This window comes from Dromiciops gliroides, chromosome 6 (assembly GCF_019393635.1).
Source record: "Dromiciops gliroides isolate mDroGli1 chromosome 6, mDroGli1.pri, whole genome shotgun sequence".
Classification (NCBI taxonomy): Eukaryota; Metazoa; Chordata; class Mammalia; order Microbiotheria; family Microbiotheriidae; genus Dromiciops; species Dromiciops gliroides.
The window spans coordinates 117,807,691-117,834,045 of NC_057866.1; the positions used below are offsets into that span (position 1 = coordinate 117,807,691).

General features: G+C 35.4%; 1 pseudogene; it reads right to left on the reverse strand.

Annotated features, from left to right (window-relative positions):
• Nucleotides 1-14,712: 14,712 nt before the first annotated feature.
• On the reverse strand, nucleotides 14,713-24,008 carry LOC122732070 (annotated as a pseudogene).
• Nucleotides 24,009-26,355: the final 2,347 nt, after the last annotated feature.

The following is a 26,355-nucleotide window of genomic DNA, read 5'->3' on the forward strand; positions in this document are numbered from 1 at the left end:
GATGTTCTGCATAACTGCACATGCATGATTTGTATTGAATTGCTTGATTTCATAGGGAGGGTTCATGAGGGAGGGAGGAAAAAATTTGGAATACAGAATTAGCTCAAAGACCTTAATCTCATCAGAGTGGGCTCAAGGAGGGAATTACATACATACCCAATTGGGAGGAGTAATCTATTTCACCTTACAGGAAAGTAGGAGGGGAAGAGGATAAGAAGAAAAGGGTGAAAAAAGGGAGGGTAGAGAGGGAGAGGGGGCAGTCAGAATCAAAACACTTTTGAGGAGGAACAGGGTAAGGAGATAGAAAATAGAGTAAATATCATGGGAAGGAACCATATAGGATAGTAGGAGGAGAAGATGATGGTCCCTTTCAGTTCTAAAATTATAGCATCATTTGATTCAGAGCCTATCCATAATCTATCTCTCAAATAATAGACTCTCTAAGTAGTAAACTGGCTTATTAAAGAGGCCAAATAATTTTTCCTTTTGAATTTTTTTATCCTTCCACACAAAAAAGAATATATTTTAAATATGTTTATGTTCATGGATCTAATTTATTGTTTCTTTTTATTCCTAATATTTTCTGGAATTAATATTTAAATTAACATAACTGGATATAAAAAGGTATAGCTTTGGGGATAGAAGTCCAGTAAATGTTTATACAAGTATGTAATAGATTCTTGTATGATATCAATTCATAATTATAAATTAAAACCTGCCTTCACCAAGAGCAAAGAAATGCACCATGAATGGAAAAGCAGAAAGTAGGAATTGATATATAGCATACATTTTCAAACCAGATAAATCTTAGGGTTTATTCATGGTCTGCCTTTGCATATCCTTTCTTCATAATAGCTGTATGTCAAAAATCTCAACTATTGCTCTTCCATATATACTGTTTCCCTAGCTGAGGTTTTTGGCTATTAACATGTACATACAATCAGTGCTCTCTAATGACCCTTATAGCTTTGTATGTGTAATGTATGTTTCTATTACATATAGCAGCAGGAGGATTGTTCCTTAAAATTTAATTTCTTGCATAATATTTACTCTAAATTTATTACAAGCACATATGCACACATATCTATACACACATCTTGTGTGTATAGATATGCGTCTTGTACATACATACACATCTATGTGTGCATGGGTGTGTGCACATATACATGTGTATATGTGCATGCATGTGTGTATGCACCTTTTCCTCTGTATCTGAGAAATGTATGTACCTTTATCTAGCACTTCACTTTGCATCAGCTCAGGAAGTCTTTCCAAATCATCAAAGAAGTATAGTCGCTGCATTTTTCATGAGTATTATTAGAATTTGTTGCATAATTTCATGTAGTAAAATTATCTCATGTTTAGTTGCATTAGGAAGTCACTTTGTACCCATAAAGCCACATCTTCATAAAGGGACACGTATAACAAATGGCAATGTGATGATTTATTTTGGATGAATGCAAAAAATAATGGGACTAATTGTTAAGTTCCCAGCATGTGTGAAATAATGGTACACATTATATTTGTCACCTTGAGTAACAAAATTGCTGCCTTTTGGTTGTTTAAAGATAGATTGGATCTCTCTGATGATGTTATTAATGAATTCAATCCCATCACAAAGGTATATTCATTAGCTATGACCATTACTTAACACAAATTCAGGCATTAGCTTCTGGGTTTGAATCCTGCCCCTGACACTACTGGTACAATGTTGGGAAGTCATTTAATCTCCCCCGGCTTGAGTTTCCTCATGTGTAAAATAAAGGAATTGAACTAAATACCTTATCCAGTCCCTTCTAGCTCTATATTTATAATGTATGGTTCTATGGTCTATAGGATTGGTTCTTACAACTTAATTTGTTGCATTGGTTCACTCTAAAGTTAATGCTTTGGACAGTAGTCTAATTATCTTTTATTTTCTGCCTAACTCTTCTGATACAGCCTGGGAACATTAGCTTTTTTTGATTATCATGTCACATGATGCACTCATATGGAGATTGCAGCCCATTAAAATTCCTGGATCCCTTTTTTTTTCATACAGACTGCTCTCTAGCAACAAATCCTTCATCTTGCACTTGAGAAGTTGATTTTCCTTTGAAGTGTAGGACTTTATATTAATCTCTATTACATTTGATTTTATTTGAATTGGCTCATTATTCCAGTCTTCCAAGATGTTTCCAGATCCTCACTGTCATCTAATGTAGTTGAGCATTCCTAGTTTTGAGTGATATACAACACTGATAAGTATGCTATTTATTTCCTGGGCCAAGGTACTGATAAAAATGATGGACAGCACAGAGTTGACAGTGAATCCCTAAGACATTCCACTAAAGAGCTCCTCCTAACTTGATGTTATCTCATTAATGACTATTTGGAATCAGCTTTTTCAAAGTGGTCTTAATCCACTGAATTGTTGTCATTTAATTCATTGGTACAAATAGAAACAGGGATCACTAAACTATATAAGGATCCTCAGGGACCACGTGTTGACTTAGAAAACCTCATATTAACATTACCTCCGCTTTATTTCATTTTATTTATTTTGTTAAATATTTCTCAATTACATTTTAATCTGGTTGAAACCAAACTAGGGAGTACTTTGGTCCATGTATTTAACACATCTGATCTAGTTCAAATATCTCCAATTATTCAATGAGAAAAGCATGAGAGACCTGTGACATGTTTTGTTAAAATTCAGTTATATCTATGCCAAACAATATCTAATACTTATTAAATTTTACAATTAGGAAAGAAAAATAGGTAAGTTTAGCATGACTTCCTCCTGATAAAATCATGCTGTCTCTCAGTCATCACAATTTTCTTTTATAGATATTCAGTGGCCATTTCTTAAATTGTATATTATAGAATTTTTCCAGGAATTTGAATCAAATTCTCTCATTCTTCCTTAACTTTATAGATCATTGACAATGATTCAATAACTGTATCTCCCAGTTCTTTCAATGCCCTGGAATTACACACTGTCTTCCAATTTATAATAATTTGGAAATACAAGCTCATAGATCTAGAACTTGAATATGTCCTTTTTTTTTTTTTTTTGACAGGGCAATGAGGGTTAAGTGACTTGCCCTGGATCACACAGCTAGTAAGTGTCAAGTGTCTGAGGTCAGATTTGAACTCAGGTTCTATTGAATCCAAGGCTGGTGCTTTATCCACTGTGCCTAGCTGCCCATAGTCTTATTTTTTACATACCATTTGCTGACCTATATTTCAGAACTAGTTTCAATTCTATTATTTTAAAGTCTATTCTATTAAAGTCTATTCTATTCTTAACAATTGAGTCCAAACATGGATACACACACACACACACACACACACACAGATATCTATATCTATATCCATCTATCTATCTATTTATTTAAATCTATCCATCCAGCTGTCCGTTCATCTGTCCATCTGTCTGTCTTTTATGTTAAAGTCTATTAAAGTCTATTCTTTTCTGGATATACCTTGGATTGATTCCATTTCAATTTCACCAACCTAGCTTTTCCTTACTTTTTTTTCTTTTCATTTTACTTACCACTTTGTAATTATATTCTTCAAAAATTAACCTATACTATCCCTTGAATGAATGAATAGAAAATGAAGCACATACAATATACAAAGCACTATACTAAGTAATATAAGAAAATAAATAGAAAATTGAAATAATCCCTTGCCTCAAGGAGCTCACATTTTAACAGGCTGAAAAAAATATGTGTATGTATGTATGTGTATATATACATATATATATATATATACATACATGTGTATATGTATATATACATATACACACACACATATAATATTTCAGCTGCAGGTCTGATTGAAAGGTCCAGTGGTCCTTGTTAGGGTTTAGTGGCAAGATGGTATTGAATTTTCTTTACTGCTATTTCCATCAACAAAAACCACTTGACAGTGTCAAGAACTTTGGTGTTGAGAACTTCATTTTTGTGTATTGAATAACGATGACTATTGAAGAGACAGGATTGTATGCAGCACCTGCAGACATTATTGCTAGATGAGATTTCCACAAGGATCGCTCTCTTGGACAGTGGCTTTGAGGACTAGATTGGATATAGGTCACTCTTATACCCATTCCAAAGAAACTCCATGAAATTTTATATAGATGCCAATTATAGAATGATATGATCTCTAAAGAAACCTTATTGCAGTGGCTGGTATAGAGTAAGCACATAATAAATTCTTTTTGATAATTGAAATATTGACTGAACTAAAAAACCCTTAAGGGAAAGGTAGTTGTGAGTAGGCTGTGGTGCATTGCCAGAAATAACTTGTAGAAATAGTGAAAAAATTTTATTTGGGGTTCTAATCATAAAAGTATGAACATACAGACATCCCAACATTAACACCCACAAGATATGTCAAGAAACAATTTTTAAAAAGTCATTTACACCAATGGTGCCCTAATTTTTTTTATCTAATACCTCCCTCAGTAAAAATAAGTAAGCAAATAAATATGTGACTGTATAAATACATGAGGAAGCATTCCCAATCAAAATATGTATGTTTGTTTACAAGTACTTGGGGCAACTACTTGGATTAGTGGCTATAGCACTGGGCCTGCAGTCAGCAAGATCTGAGTTGAAACCTGTCCTCAAATATTTATTAGCTATGAGACCTTTGGCAAGTCACTCTTTTTGCATTAATCCACTGGAGAAGCTAAGGGCAAAACACTTCAGTATCTTTACCAAGAAAACCCCATGGACAGTATAATACATGGGATCACAAAGAGTCAGACATGACTAAATTCAACTGAATAATAACCAGCACCACTGTACTAATATAGTAGTACATTATAAAACATATACAAAAGTAAAAATAAAAAGATGAAATAAAATATTTTATTTCAATTAATGTGCAAAATGTTTTATTCTCATTCAATATTATTAAATGATTAATATGCTATCATTCTTTTAAAAATATAATGCTTTGTGATATAGCAATATATTATACAATGCCACTATCAAACATTCTATATTATATAACTGCCAAAGAGAGCTGAGAGGTTACCATGTACTCTATACATGACACTCAGAAATATGGCATATGGTCAAAATAATGGCACCAGTGACAATTTGTTTATTCAATGCTCGTAAGGCTTTTTTTAAAAAAAAGAAATGACAAACAAAAATTCCCAAATTATATTTTCCTCTTTTACATGCTGCAGCACCAATTTGCTATAAATTGGCTCCAGGAGATAGATTGAACCTATTTCTTATTATTGACAGATGGGCAGTATAGGTTATGTGGGATAGCATTCTAATGGCTAAAAGTCATCTTATTTTAATTCTGGGCCGTAAAGAATGGAATGAGCTTCATTATTATGTCAACTATTGTCTGAAATATAGAGGTAGGGATGCTACAGTAAATATGCTTAGCCACTGATTTGGAATGTGTTTATAAATAGTCCTTCTTTGAGTATTGACTTGTTCTGTCTTGGCCTTTAATCCATTCATGAAAAAAGAAGCAAGTATAGTTCTTCAGTGATTTTTCTTTTTCAAGCAACATGCTGTCTAGTCAGTCTTGAGGCTCTTTGGTAACATTTTTTTAATACACTTCTTGGTTGATCAAATTGCAAATTTTCTTTTTTAGTCACAAAGAATTTATAGTAATATTTTTCTCTGGATTTGATCTTTCTTTCTTTCTTGAATGTGGGGTCCTGAGATGTTTGAGCTGAGTATCATCATATTCCATTGGAAAATATAAATTTAGCAGCAGATCTAGTTCTTTTTTCCAATGGACCACCATTGACAGCAATATGACTCTGGTCATCTGAAGTGTACTCAAAGGCAGGAAAATGTGAATTCAAACCCTGTCTCAGATAACTATTAGCTATGTGACCTTAAGGTCACTTAAACTCTGTCTCAGTTTCATCATTTGTAAAATCTATCTCTTTAAGCACCATACTCACCACTCTCATAATGTTGTTGTTGAGATCAAAAAAGTTAACATAATAAGTAAAGCACACTTCAAATCTTAAAGCACTATATGGATGCTAGCTATTATTAATATTTTCCACATTTTTCAACATCTTGATATTCATCACAGAGATATTTTTTTTTCTTTTGGAATAATTTTCCCATTCAGTGTTTGTTTTTGTTTTTGTTTTGTTTTGTTTTTTTTCCTTCACAGGCTTTGAACCATTGTTGCCTTTTCAATATTTAAATCATTTTACAATGTGGCCGCAAACTCCCTTTCCAGTCTTATTACTTATTCTCCAAGTACTCTGCAGTCCAAAGAAAGTGGCCACCTTGGTCCTCACACAGTGTTCCTGGTAAAGGACATTTTATCCTCCATCTAAAAGTATTTTTATTAGCTACCTCCATGCCAGAAATATACTCACTCCTCAATACCACTTTTTGGTTTTTGTTTTGCAAGGCAATTGGGGGTTAAGTGACTTGCCCAGGGTCACACAGCTAGTAAGTGTCAAGTGTCTGAGGCTGGATTTGAACTCAGGTCTTCCTGAATCCAGGGCTGGTATTTTATCCATTGTGCCACCTAGCTGCCCCCTGTAAGAGGCTAAAATTAGCCTCTGGTGCCTCAATGGGCTGCTGTTCCCCCAGCAGGACTGCTCTCCCTGAAACCACCTTGGGCACACCCCAGGTTTCTCCACCAGCCCCTGGCTCTGGGCCTATCCTGCATGGAAGCTCCTTGAACCAAGCTGGCCTTAGGCATGTCCTGGGGGTGCCAGCAAATTAGCTTGGTGTGCATGGGCATGGTCGAAGGTTTTTATAGCCTGGGGGGTAGAGACATAAGAGTACTGAGAGAGGACTGAAAAAGGAGATGCAGGGATATGTGGGGCTATGGAGAAAGAAGAACGGGGTCAGCTGACAGTGAGGAGGAAAGGTAGATGAAAGGAGAGCCATGGAAATGGAGAAGGAGACATGACTGGAGATGTGAGTGCAGGCTGCAGGGCAGCAGCAGCCACACCCACAAGGCAAGAGAGGCAGGGGGATAGAGAAAATTAAAAGCAAAGCAGCTGAGGTGACAGGTCGTCTATACTACTTGTTCTGTATCTGTAGCTCTAAAAATTTATTCTTACAAATAAACCCTTTTTTTGCTTAAATTGAAAGGAGGCTTCCTAATCTTGTTTCTTGTTGGTCTAGGAGAAGCAGTTGGGGAGGGGCTAGAAGTTTGCAGATTGCCTTAGGCAGCTAGTAGCTTACAGATAGGCAGACAGCTAGCAGCAGTCAGACTAATTTGATACCACTTTTTAGAATTTCTTGTTCAGCCATGTCTGACTATTCAGGACTCTGTGGACCATACTGTCTGTGGAGTTTTCTTGGCAGAGAGGATTGCTATTTTCTTCTTCGGTAGATTAAGGCAAATAGAGGTTAGGTGACTTGCCAAGGGTCGTGCAGCTAGCAAGTGTCTCAGGTCAGATTTGAACTCAGGTCTTCTTGACTCCAGGCCCAGCATTCTATCCACTGAGCTATCTAGCTGCCTTTAGAATTTCTAGTTTTCTTCAAGACCGAGTTTAAACACTATCTTCTTCATGAAACCTTTTTTGACCCTTCCCACTTCCAAGATATTAGTATCTTCCACCCCCAAATTATCATCTATTTCGAGCAATTTCGTTTTACCCCAGTAGAATATAATATCCTGGAGAACAGGGGTGTTTTGTTTTTGTCTTTGTAACCCAAGAACCTAGTATAGTGCCTGGAACATAGTAGACAATGTATTTTTGCTGATTACCTGTCATCTTCTAATAACCTATTGTACAGAAATGTCTAGCCTGGTTGCTCAAAGAAATCACCCTGTGAGTCCCATTTGCAGCCTTGCTGCTGATGACACCTCTACCTTTGTTACCATTACTTCTCTCAAAACTTTCTTGATCTGGCTGTTCCTGGTCTTCTTCAGACTATTTTATCCTCTTGTTATCCTATCCCCTTACTCAGTTTACATCTATCTTGCTACAGTAGCTGCTTACTCCATGGAGGGGGCAAGAAGGGGAAAAGAAAGTAGCCGCCCACCTAACTACTACAGCCACTACTCAGATAGAAATGCCCCTTCTAGAAACCCACTGGAGATGTTTGAGATAGGAGGCCCTGGACATGAATTCTTCCTATGGCCCTACTGATCATCTTATGTATCCCCTGAACAAATAAGCCACCACTTTGTTGAACACTGATCTAGCACACTGGGTGGGCTGCTATGGAGAATATATAAAGTCATGAGAAAAATTACATGAGAAGAGTAGGAAAAAGATTAAAATAAAAATAATAGTTTATATTTGTATAGTGCAAAGCACTTTCTAAAACACTTTTGTTTCAAAAACCCTAGGACAGTTGAACACACTCTGACTAAAAAGATTTCAGTGACTTCCCCAAGCCATGCAGTCATTACCTGTCGAAGATGAACTTGAACTCAACTCCTTGGATGATACTCTTTCCACTACAGCATCAACAAGGGAAAGAGGGATTTAAGATAGTTTTCTCCCTTTTTCATACATCTGTGATGATTGCCCCAAGGAAGGAAAAAAGATATTATCCCCAGCAGGTTATTATTCAACTACTTGTCACCTTCAATTAGAGTTGCAGTACCTTTTCTCTTCTTAATTTTACTTTAAAAACATATTTACAAAAGCACATTGAATTGCCTCTTCATCAACTGCCAAGTAGGCAATTGAATCACATTTTTCTTCCTCCACAGATGAAAGGATAGTAAATAGATTTGGACTTGGTACCATCAGAGATACTTGTTGGAGCCTCATTACATGGTTGTCAATGCCCTGTATTTATAGTCCTTGCCTTATTTTAAGGTTATATAATAATGAAAATGAGCTCATTTGATAAGCAGGACATCATGAATCACTATCGTCATGTTCAAAGATTAAGAGCAAGCCAAATACTGTAGTATTTGTATCAAATCAAATTATTCAACTTTAATAGAACTGTTCTTTTAGCATAACTTGTGTTCATGTTTTAAAATGTCATGGTCCTTCATAAACTTAATGATTTTAAAAATATATCTTTCATTTAATTATTTGGTGGTGGTTATTAGCACTTGTCTTTTACAAAATAAGTAAAAATCAATATGAGTATCTCTAGAGAAATAATTTCAGTTTGGGGCTCAGTGTTCTCTTCTGTAAAATAAAGCACCTAAGTTCTAAGATCCCTTCCAGTTATAAAACCAATGATTGATCTCCTTTAAAAACATCATGCTCTTGGGCAGCTAGGTGGCACAGTGTATAGAGCACTGGTCCTGGATTCAGGAGGACCTGAGTTCAAATCCGGACTCAGACACTTAATACTTCCTAGCTGTGTGACCCTAGGCAAGTCACTTAACCCCAACTGCCTCACCAAAGAGAAAAACAAAAGACAAAACAAAACAAAAACCCAAAAAACAAACAAACAAAAAAACCCCATCATTCTCTGGCTTACCAAAATATGGTTAATTCAGAGAAATGTATTAGGAAATCCCCCCACAACCACAGATTTAGGAAGATCTGGACTTCAAGATTCATATATCTTTATGTTTAAGTATAATTTTGATCTATCACATTTTCAGAATGTTTCCCTTTGCCTAAATTCCCTTATACTTCTTCTTAAAGTCAAGTTTAAAAATGAGTTCAATAGCTTTCAGCCATTAGACATTTTAGAGTCACCATTAATTTCATGCCCCTCATTTATTAGTTGGTCCATTTTTCTCTACATTATTTCTCTTGCCTTAATACTCTCATAAAAAACCTACTTTTTCTCCCTAGTCCCTTTGGCTATAATTAACTCATTATTTTATTTTTTTTTAAATTTCCTTATGTTTCTTTCCCTAAACCTTTAACTGATGTAGTGTATTATAATTTAATTTCTATCCTGTCTTCCTTTATAATGGTAAAAGAATTTGTATGGTGGCCCATTTTTCTGATTTTTTTCTCATCTATCATGTTTCTTTTTAAATCATATCCTCTTTATGGTGATTCATGGCTCAAAAAATATCATAGTTTGAATTATGTTCAAGGAACATTGGAACTATCAACTTTTCAGTTACACATTTTAGTTCTTCTGCTCTGCATTACTGATTTCTTGATTCAATGCCATTTAGCTAATAATTATTAAACACATTTTCTGCAAAGCTTTGCACTAAGCACTAGAGATAGAAATATGTTTTTACAGAAAATGACACTAGTTTGATCAGGTAGGAGAACCCATTTGCACTAGTGCTAGAAGAGAGAGGTTGATATAATGTACAAAAAGAAGAGCATCCTGAAAGATAAGTAGTGATTTATTTGAGGAGAGGGCCTGACAAAGCTTGCTAGGGATATGGGAGGAAAGAGAATACTTTCAGCTGGAGGAATAAGATAGATAAAGTGGCACTAGAGGTGTGGCTTAAAGAAAGACAAGGATTCTGAAATGCACAGTTCAGAAGAGAGTGCATTCTTGGTCTGTGGGACACCTTAAGATGATGTACCAAGGCAGGAAATTGCATGTCAAAGTCAGTGAATAACTAGTAATCCATTTTGACTATAATATAAATTGTAAATGTTGGGCTAGGGTCTTTACATTTTTAAGTCAGGCTCACTAGCCTACAATGTACAGAATCAGTTGTTTCTTCTCCACAAACTTCAAAAGGAGTTATTCTAATATATCTTTATGAAATGGAAATATCTCTGGATTCTTGATGATTAGACTAGTGTAACACAAATACTGAGAAACTGTACTGTCAGATAATTCTGAAGAGACTTCAAACCATGGTTCCTGTATTAGGCCATGTCTGATTTCTGTGGACCAGCCAAGGAACACAGAAAGATACATACACAGACACATAAACACATGATGATTATCAAAAGGCTTGCATATTTTTTTTTTTGCAGGGCAACGGGGGTTAAGTAACTTGCCCAGGGTCACACAGCTAATAAGTGTTAAGTATCTGAGGTCAGATTTGAACTCAGGTCTTCCTGAATCCAGGGCCAGTGCTTTATCCACCCGGCCACCTAGCTGCCCCCTCACACATTTTTTTTTAATCAAAATAATGTATAAACCAAAGAAAAATATGAAAATACCCTCAGTACATATAACCCCCTTCCTAATTTTAAGATAGTCTGAAAATATTAACTTAGTTATTGATACTTTGAATATGAAGTTCTCATCTAATGACTAAGGGTGGAGATGGTATTGAAGGAAATAAATTAAATCATTCTTGACATTTTTACTGGAAATAAAAGAAAGAATCAAAATAAAGTGACAGCTAAATAGAAGGATCAATTCACTCATTCTCTTTTGAGAACCAAATAAAAATTGGTACTTTATTTTATCTCACTTTCAAGGGCAACAAGGAACATATGAAATTTGCTCATCACAGACCAGAGTGCTCATATTAAGCATTTCAAGATGATATCCACAAAAGTAATTTTAATTTCTGCCTGAACAGCTGGTAAAGAATGGAAGCTAAAGAAATTCTAGGAGAAACTCAGTAAGATCCTTCAAATAAAATACTATCCCTTTTGATATTTTATGAATTCAATGGAAATATATATATATATATATATATATATATATATATATGTCAGAAAGGATAACAAAAATGAAAGCTATGGAAAACATAATTTTGGCATTTGAAGAGGGAGTTTACAGGTTGGTTTACTACATAGAAGCCTCATGTCTCAAAATCATAAATATTTTCTTCAAAATGAGAGTCAGAAAATTCTGGTCAAGGTGAACAGCAAATATAAAAGTGAAATCAGGCACAATAGAAGATAAGAAGGTGACTATTAACATAGGGTAAATTCAAACTAGCAGTAAACAGCAATGAATAAGAAAGAGACTTTTTTTTAAGTAAACAAGTGGAGCAACTCCAACCTGAGATCTTTGGAGGAGATTTTTACACTAAGTACTATGAAATAAGAACAGAGAAAACACAGATACAGATGAATACCTTATAATAAGGTAAAGATAAACTATCTAATTTTACAAGTGTGACTCAGACCACCACAGATTTAAATGATCCTCAGAACCACCTTAGTGAGCAAAGATTTGATCTTTTTTTTTTTCCAAATAGTCATGATAGGGAAGGAAAACACTGATGTAAGGGATTATCTAGTTTTAAAAAATATTATGGATAACTATGATAGAAGATTTTTAAGTACAACTTCCTAGAAATATCAAGAAAATGGTGCTTTCAAGTTTAACAAGCCTAAAGATAATTTTAGCATGAGACCTACCTAAGTGAAGTCATATCATGAGCATTTCAGGATGAAATTGGGTGAAAAAAGTTTACACAACAAAAAAATGGAAAATGGTAAAGATTTTTAATTTTAAAAATTCACTATCAATGACAATGTAATCACTGTAATTAAGCTTTAATATCACATTTTATAAGGGTGGGGAGTAGAAGTAGCATTAAGGAAAACAAAAATAAGCAGAGTAATTGACTAATGTTAAGAGTTGATTCAATTTTGATTGCTTCTCAAGGGACATCAAGGAGAGGAAAGTATCAAAAGAAAAAAAATATGGACTGTACTATTACCTCCCCCATAGAACAGTGCCCCCATAGAACAGTGACCAAGAGAATATTAATAACTATGAATCCATAGCCATAGCTCATCTCTACAAAATTTCTATGAGAATGGGCTTCAATATGGAGTGAGAGCAGTCTTTGTGAATGAATGAGAAGGAAATAGGTGGTCCTGCCTAAATGACGTTCTAATGTTGAGTATAAAAATCACTTATTTAGTAGGTAATGTGTCACATTTATATATTTCCTGGAGTTTTATAGAACTCTTTATAAATGATATCTTTTATAAATCTCATATATATATATATATATATATATGTCCTTTCACTCTCACAAAAATCCTGTGAGGTAAGTCAAAAAGTCACCTTTAATGTTTTCCTTTGTAATCATGGAAAATGTTCAGGACAGAGTCTAAACAGAAGACAGAATCTGTAAGTGTGGCAAGAGTCTCCAAATGTATTTGCAGAAGAAATTGTGCAGTGTGCACTTAGCTCTGGAGTTGCTTCTATCTCCTCACTGAAATCTATAAACATTTAAAAGATTTTGGCCTTTAGGAAATAGCACCATGGATTTAATGACCCTACTTTGTTTTGAAAAACAAAATGGGTCATTACTATGGAGAGGGTAAAGAGTATCTAAAAGAAAGCCCACGTGTTGCAAAAGGCAGACATATCATAGAAGATAAAATGCTGGCCTCTGAGTCAAGAAGACATGAGTTCAAATCCTTCCTTAAATAATGACTATCTTTGTGGCCTTGGACAAGTCTCTTAAACTCTTTCAATTTCAATTTTTCATATAAAATGTGGGATATGAATGGCATCTCCCTTACAAGGACATTGTGAGGATCGAATAAAATAAAAATGTAAAGTATGTTGCAAACCTTATAAATTCTAGCTATTATAATTATAATGATACAAAAGGTAGAAGGATTGTAATATATTAAGTAGACTACCAGTAGAATATTTGTGGGAGAAAATGGAAAAACATCACCTGGGATGTGGGAACATGAATGGGTTCTTATTTATTTATTGGAAGGAGTACCAATATCAATGTGATCTCAGATCCATCAAAGTATCCAAGTTAGGGATGACATTTGCCACTCTCCAGTCTTGCATTACCTATTCCCTTTTCTCCAGTTTTTCAAATATAACTAATCACAGTTCAGTCAACATTTTATCCAGCTGATCCAGACATAGTAATTTCTACTCCTTTCAGGTAGCTAAGTACTCTCTGACTTCTCTAATCCTAGGTTTCAATTCTCTCTTAATTTTTTATGTTGTACTTGCAACTTCAAAGACCATTTTCCTCTATTCAGAAAATGGGAAAATATGAGTTTAATAATTTTTTATTCTCTCCACTAGTTGTCATAATCACTGTCTACCCATTCAATTTTCCTACACCCTCCAAAATAGCTAAAAATTATCATTTTTTTCTTGTTCTTTTAATTCCCTACTGGTCTGGTCTCATTCTATGCTTTAGCATTGCAGACTTTATTCCTATAGGATTGTGTAACTCCACATTCTCAGGGGAATTTCCATTATATCCCAGATAATTTTTAGAGGAAGCAGCAGACCTCTCAGAAAAATGCTAGCCCCTGAAGGGAATTCCACCCTACATAGAAAGTGGGTCTAAGTAGTAAGTGTTCCCTTTTTTCTCTCTTCATTCTCAATGTCACTGTCTTCTACCTTCCAAACTACAGATATGAGTTAAGAGCTTCCTCTTTCTGTTCAGAATTTGCTTTCTCATTCTAAAAGAATACATGGAGACTTGGATTATAGGATGCCCAAGATGATCATTAATGGTGGTCCAGAGTGTAGGAAAAAAGAGTCTACCACTCATTTCTCCAGTATAAACACTAGAAATTATTTATTTTACTGATATATAAATATCACATGTTCTAAGGCAGTCAAAAGGTTTAGTATTTTTCAACTCTTAGTTCCCTCTACTGTCAAATTAGCCTGCTTTCTAAAATAGTAGAATGGATAAATAATTAAAATTCACATGCTTTAATATAGAAGCCATTGTAATCTGAATGATTTGTATAGCAAATTTTGCCTAAAAGGTTCAGAGAAGTCTTTTCAACAGACATATTTCTGTTGTGTTTTTACACCAACTATAATTGCTTGTTTTAAAATCAAAGTTAATTTTCTTATACCCTTTTGTTTGTACAAATATGCTATAAATCATAGCAATGACATTTAGCTCTGATCTATTCCTTCACCCAAACCAATCCTTTTTATGCTATTTCACTACTTTCCAGTTTTCAAGTACTAAAATTAGCCACAGATCCTGCCTTTGTAGTCTCTGCTTTATTTGAAATATCCCATTCTTTTCAGATCCATAGGCACTCCACATAATGAGAGGATAGAATCCCCAAATGCTGAAATTGACAATCAGTATAATGAGTAGTTTTAGCATTATTTCTTGCATTTGTACTTTCAATGATTATGAAAGACAACATGGTTGAGTGGAGAGTACCAGAATCAGACTCACAAGAAACATAAGATTATGGGTTTAAAGCTGGATGAAACTTCAGAGGTCATGTAGTAGAAGCCCTTATTTTATATTTTTCTGGATACTAAAATTGAGAAGTTATGCACATATTTCAGATCTTATGGAAAACAAAATTCAAACCCATGGCCTATTTCTCCATATTTAAGACATGTTCTGATGAAACAGAACAACCTTACTAGCTCATTTTCCCTCTAACATTTAGCTTGGACAAATCACTTGAACTCTCCATATCTCAGTCTCCTTATCTGTAAAAAATAAAAAGATGGGAAAAGGAAAAAGAAAAAAGAGAAGGATAAGGAGGGGAAGGAGGGTACTAGTCCTCTGTCTAACCCACAGGCTTATTTTGAAGAAATAATAAATTATGTCACTATATATTTTTCCAATAATTATTTAATAATTGCTTATTATATTACTTATACAAAACAATATGGTAAACAATAATTAAAATTTGTAGAAAATCACTCAGAGTATTTGTCCCAGGTAATTTTTTTGCCTTGAATTGAGTACTTACTGGACTCCAAAGTATGCTATTCCTCTCCTCTACCCTAATTCACAGAAGGGATCAAAGGAAGGAGAAATACTAAACTTTGTTTTAGAGCCATTTTTATGATCTCCAGAGGCTCTCTTTCTCAGGAGTGAATGAATATTCCAAAGGTGATGGTAAGCAGTGTCATAGGTTTCAGAGAAGTCAAGAGAGCTAAGGATTAAGAAAGAGCTACTTGATTCAGCAATAAATCACTGGTTACATGGAGAGAACAATGTCACTCTGGTGGTGAAATGTGAAGTCATATTAAAAGGATCTGAGAAGTGATTGATAGGTGAAGAAGTATAGAAAAAAGACTAAAGGTAACCTTTTCATGAGGTTTCACTATAAATGTATGGAGAGATGCTATTGAAGTTTAAAGGGATAGTAGGGTTAAATGATGTTCTATGATAGGGAAATAGAAGGTGAATAAAGTGAAGTTAAAAATTAGGGAAAGAGAAAGAATGATTGAAGAACCAGAATCCCAGAAGAAACTTGAGGGGGTGGATAGATGAATTGGTATCAGCAAAGAGAGCCACTTAATCCTCTGAGACTAGAGCAAAGGAGGAAAAAATGTGGGATGATGTTGAGATGATTTGAAGTGTGGTGCTGAGTGTAAAAGGAAGTTCAGAAAGATCATCTTAATTTCTTGAAATATATGAGAGAAAATCTTTTGCTAAGAGGTAGTGTAAAGGGAGTAGTATAGGTGGATTAAGGATAAAAGAAGTAGGGTTGGTAGAGATAATATCAGAAAAATTACAGAGTCAGTAATTAGATGAAGAGTGAAAGGATCGAGAAGTAGAATTGATGGAACAGCCTATAGAAATTGTTTGAGATAAATTTGTAGGAGACTCAATGGTAAGTTGACTTTCTCCAGGTGCTTGTCACCATTTTCTCCTCATCACTTACATGGTATTCTGATATATTAGGAGAAAGAAATATACATGAAACATCTTACTAAACCCGTACTAGATGGTCAGCCTTAGCAATCTGGAGGGACAGCTACATTTGACAACTTTTATGATGATATATTTCAACAGGAGTTCCTCCCTTCACTGGCCCCCTCCTACCAGGAAATAATTGAAATTTCTTAAAGAATATAATGGTCCGATATAAAAACAGTTTATTGCATTGGAAAAGGAAACTTCTGAGCAACACTGATGACTTTGCATAGCATTTGTGTAGGATATCCCTTCATAAATATGTATTATCTGTTGCCACCTATGTTCTCAAAAAGAATAAAGTATTGCATCTAATTAATCCCTCTTCTGCATAAAATCTATGTACTTATTTTAACATGATTTAAAAATTACTAAAGTTAATTTCAAACTGTACTTTGGATCTTTATTGCATTCTATTTTATATGTGCAGAAAAGTTGATTCTTAATTGCTTTAAGTAATTCTGTCCATTTTGATTACATTACAATTTGTTATAAAAGTATTGAGTGGCTATTAATTACAGCTCCATAAAATTATCTAATTATCAATATTTTACCTTAGAAAATTTTAAGTAGGTTCATTTAATATACATCTTTCCTCTAGGTCTTTACTTTTGGAACATGAAGACTTCAATTGTAAAATAACAAGTTTATTTTCATTGTGTTTCCTTTGCAATCATGCCCTCTGTTAAGTAGGAGTTTAAACATTAAAATAAAAGATGGATATTCTAGGTATATTGTTCTTATAGAAAACTTTATAAAAGGGAATTGTAGTTTTTTAAGAATGAGCCCAACAAACATCAATAATCACATACCTTTCCATATATATATTGTAGAAATATTTTAGCTAGCTGGCCTAATTTGGGGGTGGGGGGCTAATTTGGCTGGAGGACTAATCTGGGACTTTTAACTAACTGGCTATCTAACTGCTATTAATTTAATATGGGCCATTTATAAAGTTCTACCACACTGCTCCCAAATTGATAAGCAAAATATTAAGAAGCCTCTTAACTAAATAATCAAAACAGAGTTTATTTATGAGATACAATTTTAAATTAAGAATACAGGGAAATAAAATGTACAACCTGACTGCGTTTGGCCTTTCCACCTGAAAGTGCTGGTACTTTTTTTTAATACAATAAGGCCTGTTGCCGCCTCTTGCCTTTAGGTATTTTCCACTTTCCCTGCTCAGCTACTTTCTACCTCCAAGCCCCTTTCACTTTGTAAATCCTCCTGCCTCTAACTTTCCTCTCCTTGCTGCCACTGCTGAACCCTTGTGTCTCTCTCACCGACCTCTCCTTCCATTCTCCTAGTGCTCCAGTGTCCTGCTGTTCTCTTAATCTTCTGGCCTCTCCCAAGCTCCATACATCTGCCTCTTGCTCTAGTGCTTTAGCCTTCTCCTGTGTCCTTCTCTGTTCCCTTAAAATCTTGTCAGTCCTCCTCTCTGTTTTTCTAATCTTGTCAGTCCCCCTTTCTGTCTAACTCCCAGGTCTGTCTATATATATCTTTCTTCTCTCCCCTCAAATCTCGAGACTTTTTGTGCCCCCACAGACCAAGCTAATCCACCAGCCAGGGCTGTGGCTGGGGCTTGGGGCACGCTCGAGCTTCCCGTGCCTCAGCACAGGCTACGCCAGAGCCCGGCCTGGACAAGCCCGGGATCTCTCAGATAGATCTGCTGGGGGCTTTTTGGCTCAGATGAAACAGAGGGGGAGGGGCACCAGCACCTCCCATACAGAAGAGACCCTGAGGGCCTAAGGCTTTCTAATCTCAGCACAAAGGTAGGGTCCCCAAATCAAAATAAATTTCCTATATATATATAATATATTTAGAATATGAAATGGGATTATACGTGATATTGTGATATACCATTGTGTATAGATTATTTCTTTTAAAGAAAGTACACAATGTTTAACAGAGTAGTACTGATAGTTTCTACTGTTCTTCACCACCATCTGCTGCCTTGGGTGTGAAAAATTTTCAGAGCATAGCAAAGTGAGCACAACTGAAGAGGCATCTGCCAATCCTAGGATAATAGTCTCTGACTATTATAAAAGAAACTAAAATTATTCCAACTGATGCCCTTTTCACTAATTTTGAATTGGGTAGTGGCAGAGGCCATAGCTGCCAGATGAGGATTAAGCTCAGTGGAGGAGCATGATAGGAATCAAAGCTAGCAGCAGAGCAGTGCAGGTAAGGGAATCCAGGGATTGACTTACTTAATAGAGATGTCATGTCCTGTGAGGAACAATCCCAGATGTATGTGTGTATGTGTATGAGAGAGAGAGAGACAGACAGACAGACAGACAGAGACACAGACAGAGACACAGACAGAGACACAGACAGAGAAAGAGAAAGAAAGAAAATATGACTATGAATGAATGCGAATAATATGGATGGACAGATGGACATTGGGAGTTTGTAGTTCTGATGGTGTATGTTGTACCCAATGTTTCCATGAATGCTTTACATATTGATGGGAGAGTAAGCTCATGGTTTTTAGGAACAATGCTTTGTAATTTCAGTTAATGCCATTGGTAAAAGCGAAAGGTATGTTTCCCATTAGCAATCAGCCAATAGATATATCATCTACTGGCTAATTGCTAATGGGAAACATACTGTGGTAACTCATTCTGCCATGTGAGGAGTATAATCACCCACAAAAATTTCTATTCCTAGAAATCTAATAGAATCATCACTTCCCTGGGGAACCAGACTTAGAGTGTAAGTATGAATTATGGGAGTGTTTGTGAGATATTGTTCTAAACATATTATATATCAAATTTCTTTCTAATTTCCCCAGAAACTGTTTGATGAACTGTGAGCCCTTACCTTTGCTGCCTTTAAGTTTATCAAAAATGGTAAAGTTGTTTTCAATGGTGTGCTTGGTTGGTACATTTTTGTGTATGATATGATCTATCCCCTACTAAAGAAGAATTTATATAACTTCTTACATCAGGCAAGAGAACTGATGCTTAGAGATAACCTCATTAATGGAATCCTTTTAAATACAAACACTTCTATATAAGGGTGGTTACAGTCCCAGAATCTTAAATATGGAAAGAACTTGAGAGATCATCATTATCAGATTGTGCCACAGAGTCAACCAGACAGCTATAGTGGCAATATGACAGAACCCAATGTGATCAATGTCAGTTTTCAGTAAATCAGTTAAGGAATGTCAAAACTGAAGGGCATAGTCAGAAAATGATGTGGAAGAACACCTAAGATGTTGTTGTTGTTATTATTTGTCCTTCGTTCTCTGAGAACACCATGCCATCAGGGTGATGTCATGACTTGCAGTGAATTGGATTTAAGTGAGGGAGGGCTGTGCAAAGTCACCAACCTCATTTTCTCCTCCAGAGTCATTGGGTCCCATGTCAGTTGTAGATCAGGAGGACTGGAGATAGTGCTGGATGTTACAAAAGCAGAAGGAGAAGCTTAGGGACAAATGAGGCCTAAGAAATGAGTACAGGCATACAATCCAATGTGGAAAGTCAGAAAAAGCCAGAATCAGCAATTAAGTGTCTCAGAAGTATATATGACTCTAAAAGACATAGAGCAAAAATACGACCTAGGTGCATAAGGAGTTATTTCTCTAGAGCTTCTTTTTAATGATGAGCTGGAGCATGACAGTTATGCCACCTCTACACCTGGCTCGGTTCATGCACTGATCAATCTACTTCATTCAGATGAGAAATGTTCATTAAGATCAGGAGAAAAGGAGTGATTTCCCAATAGTCATATAATTAAATGTAGCAAAGCTACTAGCATTTAGTCTACTCTTATTTGTAAGAAGATAGTCAATATATCACATTTTAGGACAAAATATAAAGATTTCGCTGAAAATAAAAGTTTTGTTATATAAATAAGAGTATTATACAATCTGAATTAGTCTATATATTTAATGATATTCTAATGAAATTTTCAAAGGGATACTTTATAAAATTAGACAAGAGAGTAACAAAATTTGTTTAGAAGAATAAATATAAAGACTATCAAGAGGCACATATATATGTGCTTATATATACAGAGAGAGGGACAAAGGGAAGGGAGAGGAGGAGGGGAAGTGATGGGGCCTTGGAAGTATGGAATCTCAAACTCTACTAAGAAGCAGTAATTCTATATTGGATAAAAAAATTTAAAAATCAGTGAAATAGGCTATATGAGTGAGACCTGGAAAAAAATTCATGTAGAAGTCTACTGTTTAATTAATCCAAGAAGAGAAACTGCTCGTAAAGCTATTTAAAAAAAGTATTGTAAAAACTGGAAAGCAGTCTAGTGAATAGATTTGATTAGCATTTTATACTTTAAAATAAATTCCAATTTGGTAAAATATCCATATATAATTCATAAACCATGTAGCATACATTTTAAATAAGGTATGCTTTAAATACGATGAAATACCATATATTTAAAAGCCACATAAAAAGGAAATTACAGAAGAATAGAAGATTCTGTGTTATACAGTTATGGGTGGAAGAATGTATATTCAATAAATTAAAAATATCAATAACTACTCAAAATATTGAAAACAATCATAGAAAATTCAAATTAGATTGCTGATGCATAACCTTCCAATTAGAAAAATGCATTTTTATGAAATATGCCTATCTAGTTTTTGTACAGTTATGGAATGTTTTGATTTTTCTAGAAAATTATTATGGAATTATGCAGTGAGTGACTAAATTGTTCATATTTTTGCCCCAGAAACTTAACTATTGGAGCTATGGTTATTATCAACAAGAAAATAATTTGATATACAAAACATTTTTATAATAGCATTATTACTGTTTTTTTTTAAATCTATGCTTTTCAAAAATTCTAGCTTTTGAAAAGCTAGAAAAAAACTATATATTCAATTATTGGCAAATCCCCCAACAAATTATGATGTGAATATTTATGGATATTGTTGTCATGTAAGGAATGTTGGATTAAAAAGTTCAGAAAAATATGGGAAGACACATGTGCATAAGAACCAAGGAAATATTACAATACAGTGACTGAAATAACTTAAGTAGAGTCAATATGGAGGGCAACAAAACTCTGGTCAAATACAATGGTTACTGTCGGTACCACAGTTAATAAAATTAAAAATTGATAACTATTTGTAGAGAATGTATTTTCTAAGGAATATTGTTGGAAATGCCTTTACTGTGTCAAAAAAAATAGCGTATATCTATTTTTCAAAGAAAAGAATAGTCTTGGTCCAGAAGATATATTATCATGTAGTAGAAAAATGAAGAAAATTAGAAAAACATTTTATTTTTATTTTTATTTTTTTGGCAGTGGGGGTTAAGTGACTTGCTCAGGGTCACACAGCTAGTGTGTGTCAAGTGTCTGAGGCCGGATTTGAACTCAGGTACTCCTGAATCCAGGGTCAGTGTTTTATCCACTGTACCACCTAGCTTCCCCTAATTTTCTTTTTTTATGGTGCCATTTTAAATACATTCTATTCTCCTGGACAAGAATTGGCATTTCCACTTGTTTACATTACTGATAAAGTGCAATGTTGTTCACTTTTCTCTCTCTCTCTGCACACATTCAAGTATTCAGAATGCCCAGATTTATGCAGTAGCTTAAATGTTAACTTTTAAACTGCTACTGCCTTGGCTACAAATTTGAGTCCTTCAATTTTGGAAAGCTGTGTGGAATGCTCTTTCTTCTGGTGAATTTATTTAACCTCCTCAATGGTGGGTCCAGAAGAGGCACCTCCAGATGGGGCTGATCCACCTCCTAGGAACCCACCAGGCATGCCTCCTGGCATGCCACCTGCACTCTGGTACAGCTTAGTAATGATGGGGTTGCAGACCTTCTCCAATTCTTTCTACTGATACTCAAATTCTTCCTTCTCAGAAGTTTGGTTCTTATCCAGCCAGTTGATTATTTCATTACATTTGTCAAGGATCTTCTGTTTGTCTCCATCACCAATCTTGCCTTGCAGTTTCTCATCTTCTATGGTAGCCTTCATGTTGAACGCATAAGATTCAAGAGAATTTTTGGAAGAAAGCTTGTCTCTCTACTTCTCATTCTCAGCCTTGTATTTCTCTACCTCCTGGACCATATGTTCGATGTCTTCTTTGCTCAGATGACTTTTGTCATTGGTGATGGTGATCTTGTTCTCCTTGCCTGTGCTCTTATCCACAGCAGAAACATTGAGGATGCCATTTGCATTGGTGCTGAGGGGATTCCTGTGAGCTCAAACTTGCCAAGCAGGTTGTTATCCTTGGTCATTGCTCTCTCACTTTCATAAACCTGAATAAGCATGCCAGGCTGGTTGTTGGAATAGGTAGTAAAGGTCTGTGTCTGCTTGGTAGGGAAAGTGGTATTATGTTTGATCAGAACTGTCATAACTCTGCCAGCAGTCTCAATGCCAAGGGAAAGAGGAGTGACATCCAACAGCAGCAAGTCATGCACATTCTCAGATTTATCTCCAGACAAAATGGCGGCCTGGACAGCTGCACCATAGGCAACAGCCTCATCAGGGTTGATACTCTTGTTCAGCTCCTTGCCATTGAAGAACTCTTGCAAAAGCTTCTAGATTTGGGGGATTTGAGTGGAACCACTCACCAGGATGATATCATGAATCTGTGATTTATCTAGTTTGGCATCTCTTAGGGCCTTTTCCACTGGATCCAGCGTGCCTTGGAAGAGATTGACATTCAGCTCTTTAAAATGGGCCTGACTGATTGATGTATAGAAGTCAATACCTTCATAGAGGGAATCAATCTCAATACTGGCCTGGGAATTGGAAGAGAGGATGTGATTTGCATGTTCCCAAGCAGTACACAGATGTCAAACAGCCCTCTTGTTCTCACTGATGTCCTTCTTGTGCTTGTACTTGAACTCAGCAATGAAATGGTTCACTATGAGGTTGTCAAAGTCCTCCTCAGCCAAGTAGGTGTCCCCAGGTGTGGACTTGACCTGAAAGATGCCATCTTCAATGGTAAGAATGGAGACATCAAAAGTACCACCTCCAAGGTCAAAGATCAACACATTTCTTTCAGCACCAACCTTTTTTATCCATACTAGAAGCAATAAAAGCAGCAGTTGGCTCATTGATGATTCTGAGCACATTTAGATGGTTCCAGCATCTTTGGTGACCTGACACTGGGAATCATTAAAATAGGCTGGTACCGTGACAACAACATTTGTGACAGTCTTCCCAAAGTAAGCTTCTGTAATTTTTTTCATCTTTGTCAAAACCATAGAAGATACTTCTGGATAGAAACTCTTGGTCTCCCCTTTGTACTCCACTTGGGCCCTAAGCCTGCCTGCTTCATTAACCATCATGAAAGGCCAATGTTTTATGTTTGACTGTACAACTGCATCATCAAATCTTCAACAAATCAAACCTTTGGTATCAAAAACTGTGTTGGTAGGGTTCACTTCAACTTGATTCTTTATTGCATCACTGATTAATCTTTCTGTATCAGTGAAGGCTGCATAGCTTGGGATGGTCCTGTTTCCTTGGTCATTAGCAATAATCTCCACTTTCCCATGTTGGAATACTCCCACACAGAAGAGGTACTGAGATCAATGCCAACCACTGGTCCCTTTAACATGGTTGCTGGGGAGTCTGAGGTCATAGCTGACCACTGTGGAGGAAGGAGAGATACTGCTACTCTTAGTAGACTCCCTTAAATTTTTTATAGAACTGTTATCATATGTATCATTCTTGTGCTTTTTGGAAATGCTGGCATATTTAGAAAGCAACTGATGCTTGTAATCTGTATCATGTGTTCAAATTAGTGTCCTGTTTGATCTTTGCTCTTTTCTCTTTGATAATAACATTTGGTAATCATTCAAAAATTTTCTAAGATATAAATTCCCTACCAATTAAATAAAGATACTAATTTATTTTTAAGTATGTCACTTTATATATTTTGTAAATCTGCCAAATATTCTAAATAATTTAAGGTATAATTAGCATGGGTCAAGAAGGTAGGAATCCTGGCTTTGATCCCAATTACCTCCTTCACTCACAGCCCTACTGATATCTATCTTGTTTATTTTTAAAATCTGACATTTATTATTATCAGCCTACTATAGCCCTCTATCACCATCAAAGGCTCTGGGTAGGTGAAATCTGCCAACACAGATAAGCAAGAAGATGCTACCATTCCTGGGATGGACCAATCAATCACATTATGACTCTACTCACCATACATGTGAATTTCCAAAGCGAAGTTACCCCTTTATTGTCTGCCCTATTAGAATGTATATGCCCCATGTGTAGAGAAATTCCTGCTTTTTTTATATTTGTATGCCTAGCAGCCAGTATTGTGCCTGCTTCATGCTACTGTGTATTTTTTTCATTCATCCAAGAAGTTGTGTAGAACCTCTGAAGTTGTTAAGGGAAAACTTGAATAAGGATTAGACAAGGTAGAGACAGATACATTAATAGCCTGTGTGTGTGTGTATATATGTGTGCATGTGGTTGGTTATCTTTTTTGAGTTTTGTCCTTTTTATGCTTATATAACTTCTTCAAGAAAATAAACAAAAAAAGCATTACTTTCAGCCCATCATGAAAACTTCATTCTACTAACTTCCTTTAATTACCACCATATACAACCATCATTTATTTCATTAAAGTAGGGTTTTTTTTAGTTTTGGTTTTAAAAAAATGCTTGAATAACAACCCTATTTTTTTTTGTTTATGGTCAGAGTAACTTTTTATTATTATTTAGAATGCCTTCTTTAATTCTCTAGATGAAGTCAATTTTTATTAAAGAGCCTAATGTTCTTACCAGCACCAGGAGGGTCTGGATTCTACCCCACCCTCCCATTTTGACCTCACCCCCTGTGTGTGTTACTGTGGCAGCCTTATAAAAAATTCCACCCCCACCCCCCACACCTTGGAACTGGTATCCTCTGAGGCTTTGAGGCTGCAGGCAATGTAGCTTTCATGCTTAGCTTAAAGTAGCTCAAGTAAAATGCTATAGGGAGTGAATAGCATACCTCAGTCTTTTATTTATTTGGCTTTTCCCTCACAACACCTACAAAAATACTACCTATGTCCCTATATAACCCAGCCCTGAGTTATGAATTCTGTTGAGTCTGACACTAGTTTCATCTTTTGCTGTTATGTGACTATGGCTAGATAAAAAATGGGAAATTCATAGAATACAGGTAGAATTGTTCTATGAAATAATTTGCCTTCATGTCAGAACATTATTTACATTTCGAGAAAGTTTTTTTTAAAGAATTTTGTCAAAATAATTTTAATAAGTTTTTTTTTCCTTTTTGGAGGAACTCTCCACCAAAAAAGAATATCAATGCATGCTTCGTTTTCAATCTTAAAAGGGATTGATGGAGAAAAACCTCATAAAGCTTGCGTGGTGTGTATTAAGTAACTATTGAGGGGCAGTTAGGTAGTGCAGTGGATAAGCACCAGCCCTGGATTCAGGAGGACCTAAATTCAAATCCAATCTCAGACACTTAATGCTTACTAGCTGTGTGACTTTGGGCAAGTCACTTAACCCTCATTGCCCTGCAAAACAAAACAAAACAAAACAAACAAAACAAAAAACAAAAAGAAACTATTAAAGAAACCAGATTTTAAGAATGTGCCCCACATCCACCTCTACCAAAAATAAAATAACAAAAAGTATTCAAAGATTCAAAGGTAAATTTTATCTTTTGCCAACTCATGTGGCTGATGTGAATACACATAGATATATATGCTGTTTTTCATTTTTCCAGTCCAGAAAAAAAATATATCAATGATCATTATGGTAATATTGTTCCTTAATGTTACAGAGTCAATATATATGGATTCTAAAATGTACCCACTTCTCAGGTGTGAATTTCTAACCACAGTAGCTATAGCTGAGAATTTATTAGCATGAAAAATGAAATTGATGAAGCCAATCTACTGTTACAGCTCTGCATGCGTAACCTGACCTGAT